At 38.8% G+C, this 14,127-nt stretch overlaps 1 long non-coding RNA gene across 1 annotated transcript in view; it reads right to left on the reverse strand.

The window, feature by feature from the left end:
- Positions 1 to 14,127, reverse strand: part of LOC103119633 (uncharacterized) — a 301,172-nt gene that overhangs the window by 267,639 nt on the left and 19,406 nt on the right. The window lies entirely within an intron of this gene.

Consider the following 14,127-nt stretch of genomic DNA (forward strand, 5'->3'; position numbering starts at 1 on the left):
AACCAAATGAAACAGAAGGGGTTTTTAAAAGCAGAATTAGAAGCATACCAACACTTTACAACATGGATCAAGTACAATAGTGGGGAGTTTGTGTGTTTGGAAGTCCTCACAGAACTAACCTTCCCTGTGTGAATCTAGAGAATGAAAGATTAAGTAAAGACTACCCAGTAAGGAATCCAGTTAGTGGAGCACCTAGTTAAGTGCACACGTTACCATGCACAAGGACCTGGGCTCAAGCCTCTGCTTCAGGAGCAGTGAAGCTGCAGGTGGGGAGCCAGGGCTCGAACTGGGATTCTTACAATGGTCCTTGTGCTTTGTGCCACGTGAGCTTAACCCTCTGTGCTACCACCTGACTCCTTGTTTCTTTTTTATTAGTGATTATATTTATTTACAAAATTATGAAATAACAGATATAATTCCACACTCTTCCCACCACCAGAGTTTGTGTCCCCATTCCCTCCACTGGAAACTACAGTAGTTCTCCCAAGGTTACAGATATGGGCTGACCATTATTTCTACAACTATATCTATGTATATTTGCCCATTTTTTCCTATGGCTTTGCCTTTTCTCCCTTTCTAAGTCACACCTACACCTATTACTACTTCCAAATGTCCTTTCTTTTTTCCTCTTCTCTCTCTTGGTCTTGATGGAATTGTGGCTCAGAAACCTCTGCTCATCTTTCCCTAACATTCCTAAATATTTTTAAATAAAGTTTAATATGATTCTTCCTCAGTGGGGGATGGAATAATACATCATATTAAAGGCAAATAACACATCAAATCCAGGAAGGAAACATTCAGCTTCCAGGGTACATAGAACGCCATACCTAACATTCCATTCTTTGAATTGATAATAAGATGTAAGAAATTTAAGTACATTCATATACCAAGATATCCCTCTATAACTAAAAGTATTTCTCCTGTTTTGATTGAAAAATCAAAGCAATGAAGACTAGTTTCAGTATTATAAAATGTTAAATCATTTCAGAAAACCTAAGCGCTTTGACTACCAGCTATATACATTCTTACTCTACATAGACTGAAACACACAGCCCATTTGCTTGTTTGTTTATTTTGTTGGTTGGTTGGTTGGCTGGTTGGTTGGTTGGTTGGTTGGTTGGGACCTTCACTGCTGGGGGCCCAATATTTTTTTTTTTTTAGATAGGGAGAGACAAAGACAAAGGGAAAAAGGAAAAGGCTTCACAATTTCAGAATTTCTCCTAGTGTTAAGTGGAGAATGGGCAGGCAGTGCCAGACTCAAACACGGGTCACATGTGTGGCTAAGCAGGCTCCCTCCCAGGTGACTTATCTTGCTGGCCTATGCATTCATTTTTTAAAAAAATATTTATTTACTTATTCCCTTTTGTTGCCCTTGTTGATTTTTGTTGTTGTAGTTGTTATTGTTCTTGTTATTGATGCCGTTGTTGCTGGATAGGACAGAGAGAAATGGAGAGAGGAGGGGAAGACAGAGAGGGGGAGAGAAAGACAGACACCTGCAGACCTGCTTCACCGCCTGTGAAGCGACTCCCCTACAGGTAGGGAGACAGGGGCTCGAACCGGGATCCTTACACGCCACACTCACTTTTAAGGACACCTCCTGCAGTGCTGTAAGCTGAAGGTAAGAACCTTCCCTCCTACTCCTGCCCCTAGGACATCCCCTAGCACAGTGAACTTAGGAGACAGCACTGGATCTGAGAAGGAAAAGCGGATACATAAAATTTAGAGAGGGGAGGAGATAGCACTACTACAAGGCCCTGAAAATTGGGCTTGGTCGCACACAGAGGACTCAGTCCAACAGGTGATTCTGTATGCTAGAGGTTTAAGTGTCTTTGGGATAATATCCAGATGGAAAGGAAAATCCTTATATGATGTTCATGGTGTGAAACACACATCATGTGCTCTCCTGAGTGTACAGATATGATTTGGGGATAAATAGGACCATTCCATTCTCTTTCTTCTTCCTAAAACACTCAAGTCTATAACTTAGAATGTCAGAAAGACTATCACTCTATAAAGAGTTGATATCATGTAAAATATGGTAGCAAATGTTTGGTTAGGGTTGTCTTCTGGGGAGAGTTTACTGCAGATAGCTGAGAGCTAACTAACACTCACCTGACACACTGGGCTCTGGGAAGATGTTCTGGGTAGTGCTGAGGGTCAGAGCTCAGTCCTTCTGAATCCTGAATCCTGAATCCCAGTGTGGGCTCCAGAGTCTGTCAGGATCTCTGTGTGGGACATTTCTCTCCACGTGGGATCCACTGCACACTCTGCTCACATACATCAATCCCCTATCTGTCGTAGTTGTACTATATAGAGAATGAACTATCATGGGGCCAGGTGGTGGCACACCTGGTTAAGCACACACACAACAGAGCTCAAGAACCGGGGTTTAAGCCCCCAGTCCCTGCAGAGGGACCATTTCACAAGGAGTGAAGCATGCTGCCAGTATCTCTCTGTCTCCTCCACTCTCAATTTCTCTGCATCACTACCCAATAATAAAAAATAAAATTAATCTTTAAATTTGCAGACTAACATATTTGTGTATTTATTTTTAAAGGTGAACTCAAGCGAAAACAAGGTAGGTCATTCATATCCTTCCAATTTTAAGTAATTAAGCATAGTGTAAAAGTCAGTTAATTTTAATGAGATTATAAGAGGAAAGTATGTGTTGATTAAGGCAAAGAAATATAAGCTTAGGATTTAGGATTCTGCATTTTTCTTTTTTTTTGTCCAGACTACCTTGTATAAGCCTCCCTGATGATTAGTGAATAATTATCTCTACGAGTCCTTCAAGTTTGCAAACATAAATTTAATTCTAGAGAAGAGAAACTGGCTAATTTCTGAGGGAAATACCTAGTAAAGATTGTGTTTCAAGTATGTAAATTTATTTGCAAATCACCTTTCTAACACACCACTCAATTTTTAGAATCCTTGACCAGATGCCACACATAGTTTTCCAGGGTATTAATTGACATGTATATACATGTATATTCATATAAGATTATGATCCCTATAAAATAGTAAAAAGACACAACACATCTTTTTAAATATTTATTTATTCCTTTTGTTGCCCTTGTTGTTTTATTGTTTTAGTTATTATTGTTGTCATCCTTATTGGATAGGACAGAGAGAAATGGAGAGAGGAGGGGAAGTCAGAGAGGGGGAGAGAAAGACAGACACCTGCAGACCTGCTTCACCGCCTGTGAAGTGACTCCCCTGCAGGTGGGGAGCTGGAGGCTCAAACCCGAATCCTTATGCCAGTCCTTGTGCTTTGTGCCACCTGTGCTTAACCTGCTGTGCTATAGCCCAACCCCCACAACACATCCTTTTTAAGATTTTTATTATTTACTTATTTGACAGACATACAGAAACTGAGAAGGAATGAGGGGTATATGAAGAGAGAGAAAAAAGAGACAACCTGCAGCACTGCTTCACCACTCATGAAGCTTTCCCTCTGCAGATAGAGGCCAGGGGTTTCAACCATGGTATTTGAACACTAATATGTGCAGTTAACCAACTGCTCCACTGTACAGTCCTGGGAAATAATAGATCTTACAAAGCCCAGATTTTGTTCTTGGGGGTGGGCAGTGAATGCTGGTTGGCTGTTCTAGTTATACCTGATTCTTTAGATATTTGTCCCTGCAATAGTCTCAATGGTCCTGCCTCTGACTCTTGAGGATCAGACCTTTTGAATAACCTGGAAGTACATTCTCTCTGGGACATCCTAGATGATCTCCAGACATTAACAGAAGAACCTGTAAGAGCAGACTTTGTCTTTGAGGTGATAATACTCCCCATAATGTAGTTTATCTGAAGGCTTTGAGATACCATCCAACTCAACCAATGAGAATAAATCCTGGTCCCTTTGTTTTTTTTTTTTGGGGGGGGGGGGTGTAATGCTTTTTTTTGTTTGCTTGTTTGTTTTTTGTTTTGTTGTTGTTTTTCCTCCAAGGTTATAGCTGGGGCTTGGTGCTGGCACTATGAATTCACCACTGCCAGTGACTTTTTTTTCCCATTTTATTAGATAGGACAGAGAGAAATTGACCTGGGAGGAGGAGATAGAGAGGAAGAGAGAAAGACACCTGTAGACCAGCTTCATCACTCATGAAGCATTCCCCCTGCTAGTAGGGAGCAGAGGTAGGAACCTGGATTCTTGCGCAGATCCTTGCACTTAGTACTATATGGCTTAACCAGGGGCACGACTGCCTGGCCCCCTTCTTCTCTCCATCCCTCATTGTCATGGGCTTCAAAGCTTAACTGTTTTGAGTCAGAACTGCTGCCTTATAAATTCTTCCAGATGAAGTTTGATGATTGTGGGTTAGCATTCATTACTTACCTTGTTTTTATATTATCATTTAATTGCAGAGAATTATAGCAATTTTATGACTATCTTAGAAATACATGTATAAGAGAAATTACACTTCAACTAGTGTAATATATCAGCAACTCCTATGCATATAATTGATTCGTTAATAACTAAAATGTCATATCTTGCAGCACTTTAACTTACATTCCACAACAGATGTATTTTAAACTTTTAAAGTTACATAAGAATTTAGGGGGCCAGAGATTCGACTTCTGGAGGTGGAGCTACGAGCAGCAGATCGCTTTCTCTCCTCTCCTCTCCTCTCCCTGATCAACTAGGAATACCAAAGGAGACCACCCGGACCGAAACAAGACAGGACTAGAATGACCACAGGAACGCAGTAAATCACCCGTGAGTACAAACACGCTTGGCTGGTGACAGAGAGGAGAGAGGGGCCTAAGGAGAGATTAAGTGACTGCTAACAGTTCAACAGTTTATCAGTGGAGACACCACTTCCAGTCTGCTCCACCAACAAGGGGACAGCTGAAGGGAGGAAAGGACTCCCCAGAGACTCACCAAGTGCAACTCTGAGTCTCCATTGCTACTACCCTCAGAATCTGGAGCAGCAACACGGAGGGACACCAGGGGACAGAGATCTAACCGGGAAACTCAGGAGAAGACCTATACCTCGGTGGCATAGCTGAGGGGCTGTGCAAGTCTCTTTGCATAACCACTGGATTATCTCTGCCACACCCTGCTTTATCTCTTGGTCAGGAGTCAGTGATTAAGCTAAGAAGCCTATTAATAGTTTAAAAGCCCTCGGGCTCCCATAGCCTACAGGGAAAAAAAAAAAAGAGGCTTTTACACCACTGAGATCCAACCCAGGGATTGAAAAAACTGTTAACATATATAAAATGGTTAAAACAACAAGAAAAAATATTGGAGACTCGAACCAGGACAAGAGTCCAGCTAAAAGTCCTCCAGAGGGTGAAGCACAAAACAAGGAGTTCAACATCCAAACATTAGCTAAGGAAATAATAACAGGAGTGAGTAAAGAATTTGAAAAAATTGTAATCAGAAATGCAGGAACAACAAATGAGAATATGGAAGAAAATTCTAATTATCTCATGGTTATTAGAGAGCTGAAAGCTGAAATGTCTGAGCTAAGAAGGCAACTAGCTGAACAAGCTAAAACAGTATCAGAGCAGGGCAACAAAATAGATGAACTCCAGAAAGCAGTAGAGGGCAGAGAGAATAGAATCTATGAGGCTGAAGACAGAATTAGCAAGACCGAGGATGAATTAGAGACAACTAAAAAAGAAGTAAGAGATCTCAAAAAGAGATTAAGAGATGCTGAAAACAACAACAGAGTCCTATGGGATGACTTCAAAAGAAACAACATACGCATTATTGGCTTACCAGAGGAAGAAAGAGAAGGAGAGGAAGAAAGCATTTTCCAGGCCATAATAGCTGAAAATTTCTCTAGTCTAGACAACACCAAAGACATAAAGATTCAAGAAGCCCAGAGGGTCCCAAACAGAATTAACCCAGACCTAAAGACACCAAGACATGTCATACTTAGAATGGAAAGGAATAAGGATAAAGAAAGGATCCTCAAGGCTGCAAGAGAAAAACAAAGAGTCACCTACAAAGGAAAACCCATAAGATTAGCAGCAGACTTCTCCATACAAACACTACAGGCCAGAAGAGAATGGCAAGATATCTATCGAGTGCTCAATGAGAAAGGCTTTCAGCCAAGAATACTATATCCTGCTAGACTGTCATTCAGACTAGATGGAAGCATCAAAACCTTCTCAGACAAGCAACAGTTGAAGGAAGCAACCATCACCAAGCCTGCCCTGAAAGAAGTTCTGAAAGGTCTCCTATAAACAACCAGACCACCACAAATAGGACATATATCAAAACACTCTAAAACTCTACAAGAATGGCGTTAAAATATCTTCAATCTTTGATATCAATAAATGTCAATGGCCTGAATTCACCTATTAAAAGACACAGAGTAGGAAGATGGATCAGAAAACACAACCCAACAATATGTTGTCTACAGGAAACTCACCTAACTCAACAAGACAAACACAGACTTAAAGTGAAAGATGGAAAACTATCATACAAGCCAATGGCCCACAAAAAAGGACAGGAACAACTATTCTCATATCTGACATGATAGACTTTATAATAGATAAGATTAAAAAAGATAGGAATGGACACTACTTAATGCTCAGAAGATCAGTCAATCAAGAGGACTTAACAATTATTAATATCTATGCACCCAATGAGAAGCCATCTAAATACATCAAACTTCTACTGAAAGAGCTACAGCAATATATTAACAGTAACACAATCATAGTAGGGGACTTCAACACCCCACTATCTCAACTTGACAGATCATCCAGGAAGAAAATCAGTAAAGACATAAGGGAGCTAAATGAAGAGATAGATAAACTAGAACTATTGGACATTTTCAGAGTCATTCATCCCAAGAAACTGGAATACACATTTTACTCAAATCCACATGGATCATTCTCAAGGATAGACCATATGTTAGGCCACAAAGACAGCATCAGCCAATTCAAGAGCACTGAAATCATCCCAAGCATCTTCTCAGACCACAGTGGAATTAAACTAACACTTAACAATCAACAAAAGATTAGTAACAGTCCCAAAATGTGGAAGCTCAACAGTACACTTCTTAAAAACTTCTGGGTCAAAGAGGAAATCAAGGAAGAAATCAAAATGTTTCGAGAGTTCAATGAAAATGAAGACACAAGCTATCAAAATATTTGGGACACAGCTAAAGCAGTCCTAAGAGGGAAGTTCATAGCTATACAAGCACATATTAGGAAACAAGAAAAGGCACAAATAAACAGCCTGATTTCACATCTTAAAGACCTAGAAGAAGAACAACAAAGGAATCCTAAAGCAACCAGAAGGACAGAAATCACTAAAGTTAGGGCAGAAATAAATAACATTGAGAATAGGAAAACCATACAAAAGATCAATGAAAGTAAATGTTGGTTCTTCGGAAGAGTAAACAAAATCGACAAGCCTTTAGCCAGACTCACAAAACAAAAAAGGGAGAAGACCCAAATAAATCGGATACTAAATGAAAGAGGAGAAATCACAACAGACATTGCAGAAATTCAACATATCATGCGAGGCTTCTATGAACAACTATATGCCACCAAGCTAGAGAACCTGGAAGAAATGAATGATTTCCTAGATACCTACCAACTTCCAAAACTAAGTAAAGAGGAAGTAGATAACATGAACAGGCCCATCACAGCTAATGAAATTGAAACAGTTATCAAAAATCTTCCCAAAAATAAAAGTCCTGGACCAGATGGTTTTACAAATGAATTCTACAAAACCTTCAAAGAACTAATACCTCTACTTTTAAAAGTCTTCCAGAAAATTGAAGACACTGGAATACTCCCTGCCAGTTTCTATGAAGCTAACATCACCCTGATACCAAAAGCAGACAGGGACACAACCAAAAAAGAAAACTACAGACCAATATCTCTGATGAACATAGATGCGAAAATATTGAACAAAATTCTAGCCAACCGGATACAGCAGTATATCAAAAAGATTGTTCATCATGACCAAGTGGGGTTTATCCCAGGCATGCAAGGTTGGTTTAATATACGTAAATCAATCAATGTGATCCACCACATCAACAAAAGCAAGACCAAAAACCACATGGTCATATCAATAGATGCAGAGAAAGCCTTTGACAAAATACAACATCCCTTTATGATCAAAACACTACAAAAAATGGGAATAGATGGAAAATTCCTGAAGATAGTGGAGTCTATATATAGCAAACCTACAGCCAACATCATACTCAATGGTGAAAAACTGGAAGCATTTCCCCTCAGATCAGGTACTAGACAGGGCTGCCCACTATCACCATTACTATTCAACATAGTGTTGGAAGTTCTTGCCATAGCAATCAGGCAGGAGCAAGGAATTAAAGGCATACAGATTGGAAGAGAAGAAGTCAAACTGTCCTTATTTGCAGATGACATGATAGTATACATGGAAAAACCTAAGGAATCCAGCAAGAAGCTTTTGGAAATCATCAGGCAATACAGTAATGTGTCAGGCTATAAAATTAACATTCAAAAGTCAGTGGCATTCCTCTATACAAACACTAAGTTAGAAGAAATTGAAATCCAGAAATCAGTTCCTTTTTCTATAGCAACAAAAACAATAAAATATCTAGGAGTAAACCTAACCAAAGAAGTCAAAGACTTGTACACTGAAAATTATGAGTCACTACTCAAATTGAAAAAGACACAAAGAAGTGGAAAGATATTCCATGTTCATGGGTTGGAAGAATTAACATCATCAAAATGAATATATTACCCAGAGCCATCTATATCCCCATCAAGATCCCAAGCACATTTTTTATGAGAATAGAAAAAATGCTATAAATGTTTATCTGGAAGCAGAAAAGACCTAGAATTGCCAAAACAATCTTGAGAAAAAAGAACAGAACCGGAGGCATCACACTCCCAGATCTCAAACTGTATTATAGGGCCATTGTCATCAAAACTGCTTGGTACTGGAACATGAACAGACACACTGACCAGTGGAATAGAATTGAGAGCCCAGAAATGAGGCCCCACACGTATGGACATCTAATCTTTGACAAAGGGGCCCAGACTATTCAGTGGGGAAAGCAGAGTCTCTTCAAATGGTGTTGGAAACAATGGGTTGAAACATGCAGAAGAATGAAACTGAATCACTGTATTTCACCAAATACAAAAGTAAATTCCAAGTGGATCAAGAACTTGGATGTTAGACCAGAAACTATCAAATACTTAGAGGAAAATATTGGCAGAACTCTTTTCCACATAAATTTTAAAGACATTTTCAATGAAACAAATCCAATTACAAGGAAGACTAAGGCAAGTATAAACCTATGGGACTACATCAAATTAAAAAGCTTCTTCACAGCAAAAGAAACCACTACCCAAACCAAGAGACCCCTCACAGAATGGGAGAAGATCTTTACATGCCATACATCAGAAAGGAGTTTAATAACCAACATATAAAAAGAGCTTGCCAGACTCAACAACAAGACAACAAATAACCCCATGCAAAAATGGGGGGAAGACTTGGACAGAATATTCACCACAGAAGAGATCCAAAAGGCCAAGAAACACATGAAAAAATGCTCCAAGTCTCTGATTGTCAGAGAAATGCAAATCAAGACAACAATGAGATATCACTTCACTCCTGTGAGAATGTCATACATCAGAAAAGGTAACAGCAGCAAATGCTGGAGAGGGTGTGGGGTCAAAGGAACCCTCCTGCACTGCTGGTGGGAATGTCAATTGGTCCAACCTCTGTGGAGAACAGTCTGGAGAACTCTCAGAAGGCTAGAAATGGACCTACCCTATGACCCTGCAATTCCCCTCCTGGGGATATATCCTAAGGAACCCAACACATCCATCCAAAAAGATCTGTGTACACATATGTTCTTGGCAGCACAATTTGTAATAGCCAAAACCTGGAAGCAACCCAGGTGTCCAACAACAGATGAGTGGCTGAGCAAGTTGTGGTATATATACACAATGGAATACTACTCAGCTGTAAAAAAATGGTGACTTCACCGTTTTCAGCCGATCTTGGATGGACCTTGAAAAAATCATGTTGAGTGAAATAAGTCAGAAACTGAAGGATGAATATGGAATGATCTCACTCTCAGGCCGAAGTTGAAAAACAAGATCAGAAAAGAAAACACAAGTCGAACCTGAAATGGAATTGGAGTATTACACCAAAGTAAAAGACTCTGGGGTGGGTGGGTGGGTGGGGAGAATACAGGTCCATGAAAGATGATGAATGACATAGTGCGGGTTGTATTGTTAAATGGGAATCTGGGGAATGTTATGCATGTACAAACTATTGTATAAAAAAAAGAATTTAGGGGGCCAGGTGGTAGCTCAGTGGGGTAAGTGCACATGGTGCAAAGTGCAAGGACCGGAGTAAAGATCCCGATTCAAGCCCCAGTTCCCCACCTGCAGGGAAGTCGCTTCACAGTCAGTGAATCAGGTCTGCAGATGTCTATTTTTCTCTCCCTCTCTCCGTCTTCCCCTCCTCTTTTGATTTCTCTCTGGCCTACCCAACAACAACAATAGGACAATAGCGATAACAACAATAACAACAATGGCACAACAAGGGCAACAAAAATGGGAAAAATGGCCTCCCGGAGCAGTGGATTCATGGTAGAGGCACCGAACCCTAGTGATAACATTGGAAGCAAAAAAAAAAAAAAAGATATTCCTATCATGGTTTTCCTAATATTGCCTCAATGAAAAAATTCAGTCAATTCTATCATTTCAGTTTTCACTTTGATTCTTTCTTCAGTGTTTTATTATATGGTCATCACTTGTAACTTTATAGTATAAGATGCTTATAAATTATATCAATACCTACAATCATATCTTTTTTTATGTTGCTTTGGGGCCTCATACATGCTCCATATCATCTCTTACAATCAACTCGTTATCATTTGTATTCTTTATTTTACAGAGAAATAATTCCCTTTATATATTTTTTTTACTCTGGACCATCCTATAATAAACTCCACACAGTTAGCAAAAGCCCCTCCTGGGGTTAACATCCTCTTTGTAGTAGTAATGACATCACCAGTAGGGAGTCTCTTAGAAACTATTCAGTTGAAATAATAATATTTTAAAATTCTTATTTATTTGAGCACTGCTCAACTCTGGCTTATAGTGGTGCATGGAACTGAACCTGGGACTTTGGAACCTCAGACATGAGAGTCTCTTTGCATAACCGTTATGCTATCTACCCCTACCCCAAAAGTTCTTATTTCTTTATTCTCCTTGCTATCCCTCTTCACCTACTTAAGTGATATTTTATTAAGTGACAGAAAAATTTTAGTCAGAACTGTGTCTTTATAAACTATTTCAGATAAATGTTTATGATTGTGAACTTGTCTTATTTATCTTGGCTTTTTGCAGATGAATTAGAGGAAGACTATGGTGAGTTCATTTCTATTTTAGAGGGACAGGTTTCATAGAAAAGAATACTTAATCTAATAAAACATGCTAACAATTCCTATTCAAAAGACAATCAATTTTGAATTGTTAATAAAAAACGACTGAGGGATTCAGGCGGTAGGGCAGTGGGTTAAGCGCCTGTGGCGCAAAGCACAAGGACCCGAGTAAGGATCCTAGTTTGAGGCCTCGGCTCCCCACCTGCAGGGATGTTGCTTCACAAGCGGTGAAGCAGGTCTGCAGGTGTCTGTCTTTCTCTCCCCCTCTGTCTTCCCCTCCTCTCTCCATTTCTCTCTCTCCTATCTAACAACGACAATAACTACAACAACAACAAAAAAAGGGGCAACAAAAGGGAAAATAAATAAAAATATATAAAATTAAAAAAAATAAAACAACTGATTAGTAACTGAATTATAGATCATATTATTTTAAGTTATATATTTTGTAACTATTTTATTTTAATAGGTGACATTGAGGCATAGCATATTTTTCTGGTATATGTGCCTTTTTTCATTTGTTATTTGTTATTAGTAGTAGGCTATAATATTTTAATATTACAATGTATAGTTCCACACTATACCCACCAGCAAAGTTCTGTATGCCTATCTGCCTTCCTCCTAGAGACAACCGCCGTAGTTCTCATAAGACTTACAAACAGTTGACTTGTTTCTGTTTTCTCTCTTTTTTTGAAATTCATTCGTGTCGGTTCTCTAGATTCCATATATGAGTGAAACCATCTGAGAGTTAGTTGTCTTTTATCTCTTTGCTTACTTGTATAATCACCTCCAGTTCTGTCCATCTTGTCCCAGAGGACACAATATCTTCTTTTTTATTGCAGACTAGTATTCCATAGAATATATATCCTGTAACTTCTTTTTCTGCCACCAGAGTTATCACTGGGGCTCTGTACCAGCACTACAAATCTACAGCTCCCAATGGCCTTTTCTTTTCTTTTCTTTTTTTTTTACTATTTTTTTTTTTATTTAAGAGAGAAATTGAGAAGGAATGAGGGGGCAGATAGAAAAAGAAAGACAGGGCAGGGATAGATAGCATAATGGAGATAGATAGTTATGCAAAGAGACTCGGACCTGAGGCTCCAAAGTCCCAGGTTCAGTCCCCCACACCACCGTGAACCAGAACTGAATAGTGTTCTGATAAAATAAAATTAAAAAGAAAGGAAGAGAAAGAGGGAGGGAGGGAGAGAGAAAGGGAGAGATGGAAACACCCATAGGCCTACTTCAACACTTGCAAAGTGTTCCCACTGCAAGTGGGGAGCAGGGGCTCCAACCAGGTCCTCGTGCATGGTAACATGTAAACTTAACTAGGTATGTCACTGCCCCAGCCCCTTTCATAACTTCTTTAGCCAGTCATCTGTTGATGGGCATTTAGGCTACTTCCACTCTTTAGCAATTGTTAATAATGCAGTTATGAGCATAGGGGTGCCTGTGTCCCTTCAAATTAGTGTCTGAGTGTTCTTTGGATAAATGCCTAAGAGTGGGATTGCTGGATCATAAGGTAATTCTTTTTTTTTTTTTTAAGTTCATTGGCTTTCTGGAACATCCTACTGTAATCACCACACAATTACCAGAATGACCAGCATGAGTTGACTTTCTTTAGGGGGTCGTTATGGAATTCAGATGAAGTTTCACAAAAACCACTAGAGTGAGCCTAAGAAATAAAATTCCTGATTCCTTTGTTCTCCTCTCCATCCTCATTTTCACCTATTTGACTAGTATCTTACCAAGCAAAAGCTTGAAAGTTTTGTGTACAGAGTTCTTCTTTAGAAACTCCTTTGACCCCGGCTCCCCACCTGCAGGGGAGTCGCTTTACAGACGGTGAAGCAGGTCTGCAGGTGCCTATCTTTCTCTCCTCCTCTCTGTCTTCCCCTTCTCTCTCTCCATTTCTCTCTGTCCTATCCAACAACGACAACAACAATAATAACTACAACAATAAAACAACAAGGGCAACAAAATAAATTAAATAAATATAAAAAAACTCCTTTGATAATGGTAGATTTGTCTCTAATATCTATCTTGAGTGTTTTTTTTTTACGGATATAAGTATTTTTATGGATATAAGTGTTAAGTACTATTTATTTCTATTTTAGAAGCATATATATCATAGAAGGGTATGATGAAAAAGATGTTAATTGTTCCCAAACAATAGACAATCAATTTTAACTGTCCATATATGTGACTCATTAATAATCAAAATTCTATAAATTGTAGTATTATACATTGTAGAGTTTCTGACCATTACTACTAGCGTGTGTGTGTGTGTGTGTGTGTGTGTGTCTGTGTGGTGTGTGTAAGCAGTATCAGATCTTCTCTATTGCCATAACAATCTCATAGGAAGGATGTAGCTTACTTTACCTTACCTTAGTGATCTTCTCTGTAACCCCAAATACTTATTCTAAATTTAAGATAACAACGTTGAGAATTATTAAAATAATTGACATTATATTGTCTTCTGGTTGTTAAAGCTACAAGAATATTTACATACTTTGTATGTTTTTTTCCTTTTAAAATTTATTTTACTTATTTCATAGAGATAAACAGAGACACCAGAACAGCATTCTCACATATGCAGTGCCAGAGATATAATTTGAGACTTCATGCATGTAAATAATAATTCTTATTAATTTGCATTTTGTATGATGATATACCAATCAAATAGGCCTCTAATAAATGTCTTTTTGAAGATAGTCTATTGAGTATGAAATGATTATTAAAATTTTTTTCTTAATATATTTTCTTCTTATTTCCTTTT

Source organism: Erinaceus europaeus, chromosome 9 (genome assembly GCF_950295315.1).
Source record: "Erinaceus europaeus chromosome 9, mEriEur2.1, whole genome shotgun sequence".
Classification (NCBI taxonomy): domain Eukaryota; kingdom Metazoa; phylum Chordata; class Mammalia; order Eulipotyphla; family Erinaceidae; genus Erinaceus; species Erinaceus europaeus.